Consider the following 18,150-nt stretch of genomic DNA (forward strand, 5'->3'; position numbering starts at 1 on the left):
CTGGTCAGGGAGAGTTTTATTAACCAGTAACTAGAGGAGGGACCTGGTCAGGGAAGGTTTTATTAACCAGTAATGTCCTTTAGTACAGTAAGTAGAGGAGTGACCTGGTCAGGGAGAGTTTTATTAACCATTAATGTCCTTTAGTACAGTAACTAGAGGAGTGACCTGGTCAGGGAGAGTTTTATTAACCAGTAACTAGAGGAGTGACCTGGTCAGAGAGAGTTTTATTCACCAGTAACTAGAGGAATGACCTGGTCAGTGAGAGTTTTATTCACCAGTAACTAGAGGAGTGACCTGGTTAGGGAGAGTTTTACTAACCAGTAACTAGAGGAGTGACCTGGTCAGGGAGAGTTTTTTACTAACCAGTAACTAGAGGAGTGACCTGGTCAGGGAGAGTTTCACTAACCAGTAACTAGAGGAGTGACCTGGTCAGGGAGAGTTTTATTAACCAGTAACTAGAGGAGTGACCTGGTCAGGGAGAGTTTCACTAACCAGTACCTAGAGGAATGACCTGGTCAGGGAGAGTTTTATTAACCAGTAACTAGAGGAGTGACCTGGTCAGGGAGAGTTTCACTAACCAGTAACAAGAGGAATGACCTGGTCAGGGAGAGTTTTATTCACCAGTAACTAGAGGAGTGACCTGGTTAGGGAGAGTTTTACTAACCAGTAACTAGAGGAGTGACCTGGTCAGGGAGAGTTTTATTCACCAGTAACTAGAGGAGTGACCTGGTCAAGGAGAGTTTTATTAACCAGTAATGTCCTTTAGTACAGTAACTAGAGGAGTGACCTTGTCAGGGAAGGTTTTATTAACCAGTAACTAGAGGAGTGACCTGGTCAGGGAGAGTTTTATTAACCAGTAACTAGAGGAGTGACCTGGTCAGGGAGAGTTTTATTAACCAGTAACTAGAGGAGTGACCTGGTCAGGGAGAGTTTTATTCACCAGTAACTAGAGGAGTGACCTGGTCAGGGAAGGTTTTACTAACCAGTAACTAGAGGAGTGACCTGGTCAGGGAAGGTTTTACTAACCAATTAACTAGAGGAGTGACCTGGTCAGGGAGAGTTTTATTAACCAGTAACTAGAGGAGTGACCTGGTCAGGGAGAGTTTTATTAACCAGTTTTATTAACCAGTAACTAGAGGAGTGACCTGGTCAGAGGAGTGACCTGGTCAGGGAAGGTTTTACTAACCAGTAACTAGAGGAGTGACCTGGTCAGGGAGAGTTTTATTAACCAGTAACTAGAGGAGGGACCTGGTCAGGGAGAGTTTTATTAACCAGTAACTAGAGGAGTGACCTGGTCAGGGAAGGTTTTGCTAACCAGTAACTAGAGGAGTGACCTGGTCAGGGAGAGTTTTATTAACCAGTAACTAGAGGAGTGACCTGGTCAAGGAGAGTTTTATTAACCAGTAATGTCCTTTAGTACAGTAACTAGAGGAGTGACCTGGTCAGGGAAGGTTTTATTAACCAGTAACTAGAGGAGTGACCTGGTCAGGGAGAGTTTTATTAACCAGTAACTAGAGGAGTGACCTGGTCAGGGAGAGTTTTATTAACCAGTAACTAGAGGAGTGACCTGGTCAGGGAGAGTTTTATTCACCAGTAACTAGAGGAGTGACCTGGTCAGGGAAGGTTTTACTAACCAGTAACTAGAGGAGTGACCTGGTCAGGGAAGGTTTTACTAACCAGTAACTAGAGGAGTGACCTGGTCAGGGAGAGTTTTATTAACCCGTAACTAGAGGAGTGACCTGGTCAGGGAGAGTTTTATTAACCAGTTTTATTAACCAGTAACTAGAGGAGTGACCTGGTCAGAGGAGTGACCTGGTCAGGGAAGGTTTTACTAACCAGTAACTAGAGGAGTGACCTGGTCAGGGAGAGTTTTATTAACCAGTAATCTCCTTTAGTACAGTAAGTAGAGGAGTGACCTGGTCAGGGAGAGTTTTATTAACCAGTAACTAGAGGAGGGACCTGGTCAGGGAAGGTTTTATTAACCAGTAATGTCTTTTAGTACAGTAACTAGAGGAGTGACCTGGTCAGGGAGAGTTTTATTAACCAGTAACTAGAGGAGTGACCTGGTCAGAGAGAGTTTTATTCACCAGTAACTAGAGGAATGACCTGGTCAGGGAGAGTTTTATTCACCAGTAACTAGAGGAGTGACCTGGTTAGGGAGAGTTTTACTAACCAGTAACTAGAGGAGTGACCTGGTCAGGGAGAGTTTTTTACTAACCAGTAACTAGAGGAGTGACCTGGTCAGGGAGAGTTTCACTAACCAGTAACTAGAGGAGTGACCTGGTCAGGGAGAGTTTTATTAACCAGTAACTAGAGGAGTGACCTGGTCAGGGAGAGTTTCTCTAACCAGTACCTAGAGGAATGACCTGGTCAGGGAGAGTTTTATTAACCAGTAACTAGAGGAGTGACCTGGTCAGGGAGAGTTTCACTAACCAGTAACAAGAGGAATGACCTGGTCAGGGAGAGTTTTATTCACCAGTAACTAGAGGAGTGACCTGGTTAGGGAGAGTTTTACTAACCAGTAACTAGAGGAGTGACCTGGTCAGGGAGAGTTTTATTCACCAGTAACTAGAGGAGTGACCTGGTTAGGGAGAGTTTTACTAACCAGTAACTAGAGGAGTGACCTGGTCAGGGAGAGTTTTATTCACCAGTAACTAGAGGAGTGACCTGGTTAGGGAGAGTTTTACTAACCAGTAACTAGAGGAGTGACCTGGTTAGGGAGAGTTTTACTAACCAGTAACTAGAGGAGTGACCTGGTCAGGGAGAGTTTCACTAACCAGTAACTAGAGGAGTGACCTGGTCAGGGAGAGTTTTATTAACCAGTAACTAGAGGAGTGACCTGGTCAGGGAAGGCTTTGCTAATCAGTAATTAGAGGAGTGACCTGGTCAGGGAGAGTTTTATTAACCAGTAACTAGAGGAGTGACCTGGTCAAGGAGAGTTTTATTAACCAGTAATGTCCTTTAGTACAGTAACTAGAGGAGTGACCTTGTCAGGGAAGGTTTTATTAACCAGTAACTAGAGGAGTGACCTGGTCAGGGAGAGTTTTATTAACCAGTAACTAGAGGAGTGACCTGGTCAGGGAGAGTTTTATTAACCAGTAACTAGAGGAGTGACCTGGTGAGGGAGAGTTTTATTAACCAGTAACTAGAGGAGTGACCTGGTCAGGGAAGGTTTTACTAACCAGTAACTAGAGGAGTGACCTGGTCAGGGAAGGTTTTACTAACCAATTAACTAGAGGAGTGACCTGGTCAGGGAGAGTTTTATTAACCAGTAACTAGAGGAGTGACCTGGTCAGGGAGAGTTTTATTAACCAGTTTTATTAACCAGTAACTAGAGGAGTGACCTGGTCAGAGGAGTGACCTGGTCAGGGAAGGTTTTACTAACCAGTAACTAGAGGAGTGACCTGGTCAGGGAGAGTTTTATTAACCAGTAACTAGAGGAGGGACCTGGTCAGGGAGAGTTTTATTAACCAGTAACTAGAGGAGTGACCTGGTCAGGGAAGGTTTTGCTAACCAGTAACTAGAGGAGTGACCTGGTCAGGGAGAGTTTTATTAACCAGTAACTAGAGGAGTGACCTGGTCAAGGAGAGTTTTATTAACCAGTAATGTCCTTTAGTACAGTAACTAGAGGAGTGACCTGGTCAGGGAAGGTTTTATTAACCAGTAACTAGAGGAGTGACCTGGTCAGGGAGAGTTTTATTAACCAGTAACTAGAGGAGTGACCTGGTCAGGGAGAGTTTTATTAACCAGTAACTAGAGGAGTGACCTGGTCAGGGAGAGTTTTATTCACCAGTAACTAGAGGAGTGACCTGGTCAGGGAAGGTTTTACTAACCAGTAACTAGAGGAGTGACCTGGTCAGGGAAGGTTTTACTAACCAGTAACTAGAGGAGTGACCTGGTCAGGGAGAGTTTTATTAACCCGTAACTAGAGGAGTGACCTGGTCAGGGAGAGTTTTATTAACCAGTTTTATTAACCAGTAACTAGAGGAGTGACCTGGTCAGAGGAGTGACCTGGTCAGGGAAGGTTTTACTAACCAGTAACTAGAGGAGTGACCTGGTCAGGGAGAGTTTTATTAACCAGTAATGTCCTTTAGTACAGTAAGTAGAGGAGTGACCTGGTCAGGGAGAGTTTTATTAACCAGTAACTAGAGGAGGGACCTGGTCAGGGAAGGTTTTATTAACCAGTAATGTCCTTTAGTACAGTAAGTAGAGGAGTGACCTGGTCAGGGAGAGTTTTATTAACCATTAATGTCCTTTAGTACAGTAACTAGAGGAGTGACCTGGTCAGGGAGAGTTTTATTAACCAGTAACTAGAGGAGTGACCTGGTCAGAGAGAGTTTTATTCACCAGTAACTAGAGGAATGACCTGGTCAGTGAGAGTTTTATTCACCAGTAACTAGAGGAGTGACCTGGTTAGGGAGAGTTTTACTAACCAGTAACTAGAGGAGTGACCTGGTCAGGGAGAGTTTTTTACTAACCAGTAACTAGAGGAGTGACCTGGTCAGGGAGAGTTTCACTAACCAGTAACTAGAGGAGTGACCTGGTCAGGGAGAGTTTTATTAACCAGTAACTAGAGGAGTGACCTGGTCAGGGAGAGTTTCACTAACCAGTACCTAGAGGAATGACCTGGTCAGGGAGAGTTTTATTAACCAGTAACTAGAGGAGTGACCTGGTCAGGGAGAGTTTCACTAACCAGTAACAAGAGGAATGACCTGGTCAGGGAGAGTTTTATTCACCAGTAACTAGAGGAGTGACCTGGTTAGGGAGAGTTTTACTAACCAGTAACTAGAGGAGTGACCTGGTCAGGGAGAGTTTTATTCACCAGTAACTAGAGGAGTGACCTGGTTAGGGAGAGTTTTACTAACCAGTAACTAGAGGAGTGACCTGGTCAGGGAGAGTTTTATTCACCAGTAACTAGAGGAGTGACCTGGTTAGGGAGAGTTTTACTAACCAGTAACTAGAGGAGTGACCTGGTTAGGGAGAGTTTTACTAACCAGTAACTAGAGGAGTGACCTGGTCAGGGAGAGTTTTATTAACCAGTAACTAGAGGAGTGACCTGGTCAGGGAAGGTTTTGCTAATCAGTAACTAGAGGAGTGACCTGGTCAGGGAGAGTTTTATTAACCAGTAACTAGAGGAGTGACCTGGTCAAGGAGAGTTTTATTAACCAGTAATGTCCTTTAGTACAGTAACTAGAGGAGTGACCTTGTCAGGGAAGGTTTTATTAACCAGTAACTAGAGGAGTGACCTGGTCAGGGAGAGTTTTATTAACCAGTAACTAGAGGAGTGACCTGGTCAGGGAGAGTTTTATTAACCAGTAACTAGAGGAGTGACCTGGTCAGGGAGAGTTTTATTCACCAGTAACTAGAGGAGTGACCTGGTCAGGGAAGGTTTTACTAACCAGTAACTAGACGAGTGACCTGGTCAGGGAAGGTTTTACTAACCAGTAACTAGAGGAGTGACCTGGTCAGGGAGAGTTTTATTAACCAGTAACTAGAGGAGTGACCTGGTCAGGGAGAGTTTCACTAACCAGTAACTAGAGGAGTGACCTGGTCAGGGAGAGTTTTATTAACCAGTAACTAGAGGAGTGACCTGGTCAGGGAGAGTTTCACTAACCAGTACCTAGAGGAATGACCTGGTCAGGGAGAGTTTTATTAACCAGTAACTAGAGGAGTGACCTGGTCAGGGAGAGTTTCACTAACCAGTAACAAGAGGAATGACCTGGTCAGGGAGAGTTTTATTCACCAGTAACTAGAGGAGTGACCTGGTTAGGGAGAGTTTTACTAACCAGTAACTAGAGGAGTGACCTGGTCAGGGAGAGTTTTATTCACCAGTAACTAGAGGAGTGACCTGGTTAGGGAGAGTTTTACTAACCAGTAACTAGAGGAGTGACCTGGTCAGGGAGAGTTTTATTCACCAGTAACTAGAGGAGTGACCTGGTTAGGGAGAGTTTTACTAACCAGTAACTAGAGGAGTGACCTGGTTAGGGAGAGTTTTACTAACCAGTAACTAGAGGAGTGACCTGGTCAGGGAGAGTTTCACTAACCAGTAACTAGAGGAGTGAGCTGGTCAGGGAGAGTTTTATTAACCAGTAACTAGAGGAGTGACCTGGTCAGGGAAGGTTTTGCTAATCAGTAACTAGAGGAGTGACCTGGTCAGGGAGAGTTTTATTAACCAGTAACTAGAGGAGTGACCTGGTCAAGGAGAGTTTTATTAACCAGTAATGTCCTTTAGTACAGTAACTAGAGGAGTGACCTTGTCAGGGAAGGTTTTATTAACCAGTAACTAGAGGAGTGACCTGGTCAGGGAGAGTTTTATTAACAAGTAACTAGAGGAGTGACCTGGTCAGGGAGAGTTTTATTAACCAGTAACTAGAGGAGTGACCTGGTCAGGGAGAGTTTTATTCACCAGTAACTAGAGGAGTGACCTGGTCAGGGAAGGTTTTACTAACCAGTAACTAGACGAGTGACCTGGTCAGGGAAGGTTTTACTAACCAGTAACTAGAGGAGTGACCTGGTCAGGGAGAGTTTTATTAACCAGTAACTAGAGGAGTGACCTGGTCAGGGAGAGTTTTATTAACCAGTTTTATTAACCAGTAACTAGAGGAGTGACCTGGTCAGGGAGAGTTTTATTAACCAGTAATGTCCTTTAGTACAGTAAGTAGAGGAGTGACCTGGTCAGGGAGAGTTTTATTAACCAGTAACTAGAGGAGTGACCTGGTCAGGGAAGGTTTTATTAACCAGTAATGTCCTTTAGTACAGTAAGTAGAGGAGTGACCTGGTCAGGGAGAGTTTTATTAACCAGTAATGTCCTTTAGTACAGTAACTAGAGGAGTGACCTGGTCAGGGAAGGTTTTATTAACCAGTAACTAGAGGAGTGACCTGGTCAGGGAGAGTTTTATTAACCAGTAACTAGAGGAGTGACCTGGTCAGGGAGAGTTTTATTAACCAGTAACTAGAGGAGTGACCTGGTCAGGGAGAGTTTTATTCACCAGTAACTAGAGGAGTGACCTGGTCAGGGAAGGTTTTACTAACCAGTAACTAGAGGAGTGACCTGGTCAGGGAAGGTTTTACTAACCAGTAACTAGAGGAGTGACCTGGTCAGGGAGAGTTTTATTAACCCGTAACTAGAGGAGTGACCTGGTCAGGGAGAGTTTTATTAACCAGTTTTATTTACCAGTAACTAGAGGAGTGACCTGGTCAGAGGAGTGACCTGGTCAGGGAAGGTTTTACTAACCAGTAACTAGAGGAGTGACCTGGTCAGGGAGAGTTTTATTAACCAGTAATGTCCTTTAGTACAGTAAGTAGAGGAGTGACCTGGTCAGGGAGAGTTTTATTAACCAGTAACTAGAGGAGGGACCTGGTCAGGGAAGGTTTTATTAACCAGTAATGTCCTTTAGTACAGTAAGTAGAGGAGTGACCTGGTCAGGGAGAGTTTTATTAACCATTAATGTCCTTTAGTACAGTAACTAGAGGAGTGACCTGGTCAGGGAGAGTTTTATTAACCAGTAACTAGAGGAGTGACCTGGTCAGAGAGAGTTTTATTCACCAGTAACTAGAGGAATGACCTGGTCAGGGAGAGTTTTATTCACCAGTAACTAGAGGAGTGACCTGGTTAGGGAGAGTTTTACTAACCAGTAACTAGAGGAGTGACCTGGTCAGGGAGAGTTTTTTACTAACCAGTAACTAGAGGAGTGACCTGGTCAGGGAGAGTTTCACTAACCAGTAACTAGAGGAGTGACCTGGTCAGGGAGAGTTTTATTAACCAGTAACTAGAGGAGTGACCTGGTCAGGGAGAGTTTCACTAACCAGTACCTAGAGGAATGACCTGGTCAGGGAGAGTTTTATTAACCAGTAACTAGAGGAGTGACCTGGTCAGGGAGAGTTTCACTAACCAGTAACAAGAGGAATGACCTGGTCAGGGAGAGTTTTATTCACCAGTAACTAGAGGAGTGACCTGGTTAGGGAGAGTTTTACTAACCAGTAACTAGAGGAGTGACCTGGTCAGGGAGAGTTTTATTCACCAGTAACTAGAGGAGTGACCTGGTTAGGGAGAGTTTTACTAACCAGTAACTAGAGGAGTGACCTGGTCAGGGAGAGTTTTATTCACCAGTAACTAGAGGAGTGACCTGGTTAGGGAGAGTTTTACTAACCAGTAACTAGAGGAGTGACCTGGTCAGGGAGAGTTTCACTAACCAGTAACTAGAGGAGTGACCTGGTCAGGGAGAGTTTTATTAACCAGTAACTAGAGGAGTGACCTGGTCAGGGAAGGTTTTGCTAATCAGTAACTAGAGGAGTGACCTGGTCAGGGAAGGTTTTGCTAATCAGTAACTAGAGGAGTGACCTGGTCAGGGAGAGTTTTATTAACCAGTAACTAGAGGAGTGACCTGGTCAAGGAGAGTTTTATTAACCAGTAATGTCCTTTAGTACAGTAACTAGAGGAGTGACCTTGTCAGGGAAGGTTTTATTAACCAGTAACTAGAGGAGTGACCTGGTCAGGGAGAGTTTTATTAACCAGTAACTAGAGGAGTGACCTGGTCAGGGAGAGTTTTATTAACCAGTAACTAGAGGAGTGACCTGGTCAGGGAGAGTTTTATTCACCAGTAACTAGAGGAGTGACCTGGTCAGGGAAGGTTTTACTAACCAGTAACTAGAGGAGTGACCTGGTCAGGGAAGGTTTTACTAACCAGTAACTAGAGGAGTGACCTGGTCAGGGAGAGTTTTATTAACCAGTAACTAGAGGAGTGACCTGGTCAGGGAGAGTTTTATTAACCAGTTTTATTAACCAGTAACTAGAGGAGTGACCTGGTCAGGGAGAGTTTTATTAACCAGTAATGTCCTTTAGTACAGTAAGTAGAGGAGTGACCTGGTCAGGGAGAGTTTTATTAACCAGTAACTAGAGGAGTGACCTGGTCAGGGAAGGTTTTATTAACCAGTAACTAGAGGAGTGACCTGGTCAGGGAGAGTTTTATTAACCAGTAACTAGAGGAGTGACCTGGTCAGGGAGAGTTTTATTCACCAGTAACTAGAGGAGTGACCTGGTCAGGGAAGGTTTTACTAACCAGTAACTAGACGAGTGACCTGGTCAGGGAAGGTTTTACTAACCAGTAACTAGAGGAGTGACCTGGTCAGGGAGAGTTTTATTAACCAGTAACTAGAGGAGTGACCTGGTCAGGGAGAGTTTTATTAACCAGTTTTATTAACCAGTAACTAGAGGAGTGACCTGGTCAGGGAGAGTTTTATTAACCAGTAATGTCCTTTAGTACAGTAAGTAGAGGAGTGACCTGGTCAGGGAGAGTTTTATTAACCAGTAACTAGAGGAGTGACCTGGTCAGGGAAGGTTTTATTAACCAGTAATGTCCTTTAGTACAGTAAGTAGAGGAGTGACCTGGTCAGGGAGAGTTTTATTAACCAGTAATGTCCTTTAGTACAGTAACTAGAGGAGTGACCTGGTCAGGGAAGGTTTTATTAACCAGTAACTAGAGGAGTGACCTGGTCAGGGAGAGTTTTATTAACCAGTAACTAGAGGAGTGACCTGGTCAGGGAGAGTTTTATTAACCAGTAACTAGAGGAGTGACCTGGTCAGGGAGAGTTTTATTCACCAGTAACTAGAGGAGTGACCTGGTCAGGGAAGGTTTTACTAACCAGTAACTAGAGGAGTGACCTGGTCAGGGAAGGTTTTACTAACCAGTAACTAGAGGAGTGACCTGGTCAGGGAGAGTTTTATTAACCCGTAACTAGAGGAGTGACCTGGTCAGGGAGAGTTTTATTAACCAGTTTTATTAACCAGTAACTAGAGGAGTGACCTGGTCAGAGGAGTGACCTGGTCAGGGAAGGTTTTACTAACCAGTAACTAGAGGAGTGACCTGGTCAGGGAGAGTTTTATTAACCAGTAATGTCCTTTAGTACAGTAAGTAGAGGAGTGACCTGGTCAGGGAGAGTTTTATTAACCAGTAACTAGAGGAGGGACCTGGTCAGGGAAGGTTTTATTAACCAGTAATGTCCTTTAGTACAGTAAGTAGAGGAGTGACCTGGTCAGGGAGAGTTTTATTAACCATTAATGTCCTTTAGTACAGTAACTAGAGGAGTGACCTGGTCAGGGAGAGTCTTATTAACCAGTAACTAGAGGAGTGACCTGGTCAGAGAGAGTTTTATTCACCAGTAACTAGAGGAATGACCTGGTCAGGGAGAGTTTTACTAACCAGTAACTAGAGGAGTGACCTGGTCAGGGAGAGTTTTTTACTAACCAGTAACTAGAGGAGTGACCTGGTCAGGGAGAGTTTCACTAACCAGTAACTAGAGGAGTGACCTGGTCAGGGAGAGTTTTATTAACCAGTAACTAGAGGAGTGACCTGGTCAGGGAGAGTTTCACTAACCAGTACCTCGAGGAATGACCTGGTCAGGGAGAGTTTTATTAACCAGTAACTAGAGGAGTGACCTGGTCAGGGAGAGTTTCACTAACCAGTAACAAGAGGAATGACCTGGTCAGGGAGAGTTTTATTCACCAGTAACTAGAGGAGTGACCTGGTTAGGGAGAGTTTTACTAACCAGTAACTAGAGGAGTGACCTGGTCAGGGAGAGTTTTATTCACCAGTAACTAGAGGAGTGACCTGGTTAGGGAGAGTTTTACTAACCAGTAACTAGAGGAGTGACCTGGTCAGGGAGAGTTTTATTCACCAGTAACTAGAGGAGTGACCTGGTTAGGGAGAGTTTTACTAACCAGTAACTAGAGGAGTGACCTGGTTAGGGAGAGTTTTACTAACCAGTAACTAGAGGAGTGACCTGGTCAGGGAGAGTTTTATTAACCAGTAACTAGAGGAGTGACCTGGTCAGGGAGAGTTTTATTAACCAGTAACTAGAGGAGTGACCTGGTCAGGGAAGGTTTTGCTAACCAGTAACTAGAGGAGTGACCTGGTCAGGGAGAGTTTTATTAACCAGTAACTAGAGGAGTGACCTGGTCAAGGAGAGTTTTATTAACCAGTAATGTCCTTTAGTACAGTAACTAGAGGAGTGACCTGGTCAGGGAAGGTTTTATTAACCAGTAACTAGAGGAGTGACCTGGTCAGGGAGAGTTTTATTAACCAGTAACTAGAGGAGTGACCTGGTCAGGGAGAGTTTTATTAACCAGTAACTAGAGGAGTGACCTGGTCAGGGAGAGTTTTATTCACCAGTAACTAGAGGAGTGACCTGGTCAGGGAAGGTTTTACTAACCAGTAACTAGAGGAGTGACCTGGTCAGGGAAGGTTTTACTAACCAGTAACTAGAGGAGTGACCTGGTCAGGGAGAGTTTTATTAACCCGTAACTAGAGGAGTGACCTGGTCAGGGAGAGTTTTATTAACCAGTTTTATTAACCAGTAACTAGAGGAGTGACCTGGTCAGAGGAGTGACCTGGTCAGGGAAGGTTTTACTAACCAGTAACTAGAGGAGTGACCTGGTCAGGGAGAGTTTTATTAACCAGTAATGTCCTTTAGTACAGTAAGTAGAGGAGTGACCTGGTCAGGGAGAGTTTTATTAACCAGTAACTAGAGGAGGGACCTGGTCAGGGAAGGTTTTATTAACCAGTAATGTCCTTTAGTACAGTAAGTAGAGGAGTGACCTGGTCAGGGAGAGTTTTATTAACCATTAATGTCCTTTAGTACAGTAACTAGAGGAGTGACCTGGTCAGGGAGAGTTTTATTAACCAGTAACTAGAGGAGTGACCTGGTCAGAGAGAGTTTTATTCACCAGTAACTAGAGGAATGACCTGGTCAGGGAGAGTTTTATTCACCAGTAACTAGAGGAGTGACCTGGTTAGGGAGAGTTTTACTAACCAGTAACTAGAGGAGTGACCTGGTCAGGGAGAGTTTTTTACTAACCAGTAACTAGAGGAGTGACCTGGTCAGGGAGAGTTTCACTAACCAGTAACTAGAGGAGTGACCTGGTCAGGGAGAGTTTTATTAACCAGTAACTAGAGGAGTGACCTGGTCAGGGAGAGTTTCACTAACCAGTACCTAGAGGAATGACCTGGTCAGGGAGAGTTTTATTAACCAGTAACTAGAGGAGTGACCTGGTCAGGGAGAGTTTCACTAACCAGTAACAAGAGGAATGACCTGGTCAGGGAGAGTTTTATTCACCAGTAACTAGAGGAGTGACCTGGTTAGGGAGAGTTTTACTAACCAGTAACTAGAGGAGTGACCTGGTCAGGGAGAGTTTTATTCACCAGTAACTAGAGGAGTGACCTGGTTAGGGAGAGTTTTACTAACCAGTAACTAGAGGAGTGACCTGGTCAGGGAGAGTTTTATTCACCAGTAACTAGAGGAGTGACCTGGTTAGGGAGAGTTTTACTAACCAGTAACTAGAGGAGTGACCTGGTCAGGGAGAGTTTCACTAACCAGTAACTAGAGGAGTGACCTGGTCAGGGAGAGTTTTATTAACCAGTAACTAGAGGAGTGACCTGGTCAGGGAGAGGTTTTATTAACCAGTAACTAGAGGAGTGACCTGGTCAGGGAAGGTTTTGCTAATCAGTAACTAGAGGAGTGACCTGGTCAGGGAGAGTTTTATTAACCAGTAACTAGAGGAGTGACCTGGTCAAGGAGAGTTTTATTAACCAGTAATGTCCTTTAGTACAGTAACTAGAGGAGTGACCTTGTCAGGGAAGGTTTTATTAACCAGTAACTAGAGGAGTGACCTGGTCAGGGAGAGTTTTATTAACCAGTAACTAGAGGAGTGACCTGGTCAGGGAGAGTTTTATTAACCAGTAACTAGAGGAGTGACCTGGTCAGGGAGAGTTTTATTCACCAGTAACTAGAGGAGTGACCTGGTCAGGGAAGGTTTTACTAACCAGTAACTAGAGGAGTGACCTGGTCAGGGAAGGTTTTACTAACCAGTAACTAGAGGAGTGACCTGGTCAGGGAGAGTTTTATTAACCAGTAACTAGAGGAGTGACCTGGTCAGGGAGAGTTTTATTAACCAGTTTTATTAACCAGTAACTAGAGGACAGTAACTAGAGGAGTGACCTGGTCAGGGAGAGTTTCACTAACCAGTACCTAGAGGAATGACCTGGTCAGGGAAGGTTTTATTAACCAGTAACTAGAGGAGTGACCTGGTCAGGGAGAGTTTTATTAACCAGTAACTAGAGGAGTGACCTGGTCAGGGAGAGTTTTATTCACCAGTAACTAGAGGAGTGACCTGGTCAGGGAAGGTTTTACTAACCAGTAACTAGACGAGTGACCTGGTCAGGGAAGGTTTTACTAACCAGTAACTAGAGGAGTGACCTGGTCAGGGAGAGTTTTATTAACCAGTAACTAGAGGAGTGACCTGGTCAGGGAGAGTTTTATTAACCAGTTTTATTAACCAGTAACTAGAGGAGTGACCTGGTCAGGGAGAGTTTTATTAACCAGTAATGTCCTTTAGTACAGTAAGTAGAGGAGTGACCTGGTCAGGGAGAGTTTTATTAACCAGTAACTAGAGGAGTGACCTGGTCAGGGAAGGTTTTATTAACCAGTAATGTCCTTTAGTACAGTAAGTAGAGGAGTGACCTGGTCAGGGAGAGTTTTATTAACCAGTAATGTCCTTTAGTACAGTAACTAGAGGAGTGACCTGGTCAGGGAAGGTTTTATTAACCAGTAACTAGAGGAGTGACCTGGTCAGGGAGAGTTTTATTAACCAGTAACTAGAGGAGTGACCTGGTCAGGGAGAGTTTTATTAACCAGTAACTAGAGGAGTGACCTGGTCAGGGAGAGTTTTATTCACCAGTAACTAGAGGAGTGACCTGGTCAGGGAAGGTTTTACTAACCAGTAACTAGAGGAGTGACCTGGTCAGGGAAGGTTTTACTAACCAGTAACTAGAGGAGTGACCTGGTCAGGGAGAGTTTTATTAACCCGTAACTAGAGGAGTGACCTGGTCAGGGAGAGTTTTATTAACCAGTTTTATTAACCAGTAACTAGAGGAGTGACCTGGTCAGAGGAGTGACCTGGTCAGGGAAGGTTTTACTAACCAGTAACTAGAGGAGTGACCTGGTCAGGGAGAGTTTTATTAACCAGTAATGTCCTTTAGTACAGTAAGTAGAGGAGTGACCTGGTCAGGGAGAGTTTTATTAACCAGTAACTAGAGGAGGGACCTGGTCAGGGAAGGTTTTATTAACCAGTAATGTCCTTTAGTACAGTAAGTAGAGGAGTGACCTGGTCAGGGAGAGTTTTATTAACCATTAATGTCCTTTAGTACAGTAACTAGAGGAGTGACCTGGTCAGGGAGAGTCTTATTAACCAGTAACTAGAGGAGTGACCTGGTCAGAGAGAGTTTTATTCACCAGTAACTAGAGGAATGACCTGGTCAGGGAGAGTTTTACTAACCAGTAACTAGAGGAGTGACCTGGTCAGGGAGAGTTTTTTACTAACCAGTAACTAGAGGAGTGACCTGGTCAGGGAGAGTTTCACTAACCAGTAACTAGAGGAGTGACCTGGTCAGGGAGAGTTTTATTAACCAGTAACTAGAGGAGTGACCTGGTCAGGGAGAGTTTCACTAACCAGTACCTCGAGGAATGACCTGGTCAGGGAGAGTTTTATTAACCAGTAACTAGAGGAGTGACCTGGTCAGGGAGAGTTTCACTAACCAGTAACAAGAGGAATGACCTGGTCAGGGAGAGTTTTATTCACCAGTAACTAGAGGAGTGACCTGGTTAGGGAGAGTTTTACTAACCAGTAACTAGAGGAGTGACCTGGTCAGGGAGAGTTTTATTCACCAGTAACTAGAGGAGTGACCTGGTTAGGGAGAGTTTTACTAACCAGTAACTAGAGGAGTGACCTGGTCAGGGAGAGTTTTATTCACCAGTAACTAGAGGAGTGACCTGGTTAGGGAGAGTTTTACTAACCAGTAACTAGAGGAGTGACCTGGTTAGGGAGAGTTTTACTAACCAGTAACTAGAGGAGTGACCTGGTCAGGGAGAGTTTCACTAACCAGTAACTAGAGGAGTGACCTGGTCAGGGAGAGTTTTATTAACCAGTAACTAGAGGAGTGACCTGGTCAGGGAAGGTTTTGCTAATCAGTAACTAGAGGAGTGACCTGGTCAGGGAGAGTTTTATTAACCAGTAACTAGAGGAGTGACCTGGTCAAGGAGAGTTTTATTAACCAGTAATGTCCTTTAGTACAGTAACTAGAGGAGTGACCTTGTCAGGGAAGGTTTTATTAACCAGTAACTAGAGGAGTGACCTGGTCAGGGAGAGTTTTATTAACCAGTAACTAGAGGAGTGACCTGGTCAGGGAGAGTTTTATTAACCAGTAACTAGAGGAGTGACCTGGTCAGGGAGAGTTTTATTCACCAGTAACTAGAGGAGTGACCTGGTCAGGGAAGGTTTTACTAACCAGTAACTAGAGGAGTGACCTGGTCAGGGAAGGTTTTACTAACCAGTAACTAGAGGAGTGACCTGGTCAGGGAGAGTTTTATTAACCAGTAACTAGAGGAGTGACCTGGTCAGGGAGAGTTTTATTAACCAGTTTTATTAACCAGTAACTAGAGGAGTGACCTGGTCAGGGAGAGTTTTATTAACCAGTAATGTCCTTTAGTACAGTAAGTAGAGGAGTGACCTGGTCAGGGAGAGTTTTATTAACCAGTAACTAGAGGAGTGACCTGGTCAGGGAAGGTTTTATTAACCAGTAATGTCCTTTAGTACAGTAAGTAGAGGAGTGACCTGGTCAGGGAGAGTTTTATTAACCAGTAATGTCCTTTAGTACAGTAACTAGAGGAGTGACCTGGTCAGGGAGAGTTTTATTAACCAGTAACTAGAGGAGTGACCTGGTCAGAGAGAGTTTTATTCACCAGTAACTAGAGGAATGACCTGGTCAGGGAGAGTTTTATTCACCAGTAACTAGAGGAGTGACCTGGTCAGGGAGAGTTTTATTAACCAGTAACTAGAGGAGTGACCTGGTCAGGGAAGGTTTTGCTAATCAGTAACTAGAGGAGTGACCTGGTCAGGGAGAGTTTTATTAACCAGTAACTAGAGGAGTGACCTGGTCAAGGAGAGTTTTATTAACCAGTAATGTCCTTTAGTACAGTAACTAGAGGAGTGACCTTGTCAGGGAGAGTTTTATTAACCATTAATGTCCTTTAGTACATTAACTAGAGGAGTGACCTGGTCAGGGAGAGTTTTATTAACCAGTAACTAGAGGAGTGACCTGGTCAGAGAGAGTTTTATTCACCAGTAACTAGAGGAATGACCTGGTCAGGGAGAGTTTTATTCACCAGTAACTAGAGGAGTGACCTGGTTAGGGAGAGTTTTACTAACCAGTAACTAGAGGAGTGACCTGGTCAGGGAGAGTTTTTTACTAACCAGTAACTAGATGAGTGACCTGGTCAGGGAGAGTTTCACTAACCAGTAACTAGAGGAGTGACCTGGTCAGGGAGAGTTTTATTAACCAGTAACTAGAGGAGTGACCTGGTCAGGGAGAGTTTCACTAACCAGTACCTAGAGGAATGACCTGGTCAGGGAGAGTTTTATTAACCAGTAACTAGAGGAGTGACCTGGTCAGGGAGAGTTTCACTAACCAGTAACAAGAGGAATGACCTGGTCAGGGAGAGTTTTATTCACCAGTAACTAGAGGAGTGACCTGGTTAGGGAGAGTTTTACTAACCAGTAACTAGAGGAGTGACCTGGTCAGGGAGAGTTTTATTTACCAGTAACTAGAGGAGTGACCTGGTTAGGGAGAGTTTTACTAACCAGTAACTAGAGGAGTGACCTGGTCAGGGAGAGTTTTATTCACCAGTAACTAGAGGAGTGACCTGGTTAGGGAGAGTTTTACTAACCAGTAACTAGAGGAGTGACCTGGTCAGGGAGAGTTTCACTAACCAGTAACTAGAGGAGTGACCTGGTCAGGGAGAGTTTTATTAACCAGTAACTAGAGGAGTGACCTGGTCAGGGAAGGTTTTGCTAATCAGTAACTAGAGGAGTGACCTGGTCAGGGAAGGTTTTGCTAATCAGTAACTAGAGGAGTGACCTGGTCAGGGAGAGTTTTATTAACCAGTAACTAGAGGAGTGACCTGGTCAAGGAGAGTTTTATTAACCAGTAATGTCCTTTAGTACAGTAACTAGAGGAGTGACCTTGTCAGGGAAGGTTTTATTAACCAGTAACTAGAGGAGTGACCTGGTCAGGGAGAGTTTTATTAACCAGTAACTAGAGGAGTGACCTGGTCAGGGAGAGTTTTATTAACCAGTAACTAGAGGAGTGACCTGGTCAGGGAGAGTTTTATTCACCAGTAACTAGAGGAGTGACCTGGTCAGGGAAGGTTTTACTAACCAGTAACTAGAGGAGTGACCTGGTCAGGGAAGGTTTTACTAACCAGTAACTAGAGGAGTGACCTGGTCAGGGAGAGTTTTATTAACCAGTAACTAGAGGAGTGACCTGGTCAGGGAGAGTTTTATTAACCAGTTTTATTAACCAGTAACTAGAGGAGTGACCTGGTCAGGGAGAGTTTTATTAACCAGTAATGTCCTTTAGTACAGTAAGTAGAGGAGTGACCTGGTCAGGGAGAGTTTTATTAACCAGTAACTAGAGGAGTGACCTGGTCAGGGAAGGTTTTATTAACCAGTAACTAGAGGAGTGACCTGGTCAGGGAGAGTTTTATTAACCAGTAACTAGAGGAGTGACCTGGTCAGGGAGAGTTTTATTCACCAGTAACTAGAGGAGTGACCTGGTCAGGGAAGGTTTTACTAACCAGTAACTAGACGAGTGACCTGGTCAGGGAAGGTTTTACTAACCAGTAACTAGAGGAGTGACCTGGTCAGGGAGAGTTTTATTAACCAGTAACTAGAGGAGTGACCTGGTCAGGGAGAGTTTTATTAACCAGTTTTATTAACCAGTAACTAGAGGAGTGACCTGGTCAGGGAGAGTTTTATTAACCAGTAATGTCCTTTAGTACAGTAAGTAGAGGAGTGACCTGGTCAGGGAGAGTTTTATTAACCAGTAACTAGAGGAGTGACCTGGTCAGGGAAGGTTTTATTAACCAGTAATGTCCTTTAGTACAGTAAGTAGAGGAGTGACCTGGTCAGGGAGAGTTTTATTAACCAGTAATGTCCTTTAGTACAGTAACTAGAGGAGTGACCTGGTCAGGGAAGGTTTTATTAACCAGTAACTAGAGGAGTGACCTGGTCAGGGAGAGTTTTATTAACCAGTAACTAGA

Source organism: Salmo salar, chromosome 13, assembly GCF_965601325.2.
Source record: "Salmo salar chromosome 13, fSalSal1, whole genome shotgun sequence".
In the NCBI taxonomy this organism is placed as follows: Eukaryota; Metazoa; Chordata; class Actinopteri; order Salmoniformes; family Salmonidae; genus Salmo; species Salmo salar.